This window comes from Crocuta crocuta, unplaced genomic scaffold (genome assembly GCF_008692635.1).
Source record: "Crocuta crocuta isolate KB4526 unplaced genomic scaffold, BGI_CrCroc_1.0 scaffold334, whole genome shotgun sequence".
Classification (NCBI taxonomy): Eukaryota; Metazoa; Chordata; class Mammalia; order Carnivora; family Hyaenidae; genus Crocuta; species Crocuta crocuta.
Genome location: NW_027533260.1, coordinates 2,758,244 through 2,758,489, shown reverse-complemented (window position 1 = coordinate 2,758,489; position 246 = coordinate 2,758,244). Strand labels below are relative to the sequence as shown.

Sequence of the window (246 nt, the reverse complement as noted above, 5' to 3'; positions counted from 1 at the left end):
CTCCAGCAGCCGCATCCTTCCGCGGACATGGAGATCCCGCGCCCAGCCGCAGCGCTGGACCCAGGCGTTCGGGTCCATCGACTTCCCCCGCCTTCTCGGGAGCCTGGGCTGCCAGTCCGCGCTGAGCACCTGGATGCTCCGCGCCCGGCCACGCCCCAGCCGCTGGGGAGGGCCCAGACGCCAGGCCCGGGCGGGGACAAAGGTCCTCCGCCCGCCGCCCGGGTCCTCCCGGCGGGGAGGGCACAC

General features: G+C 76.0%; 1 protein-coding gene across 1 annotated transcript in view; it reads right to left on the bottom strand.

Moving 5' to 3' along the window:
• The window catches only part of FUT1 (fucosyltransferase 1 (H blood group)), a 3,631-nt gene that overhangs the window by 2,693 nt on the left and 692 nt on the right, over positions 1-246 (bottom strand). The window lies entirely within an intron of this gene.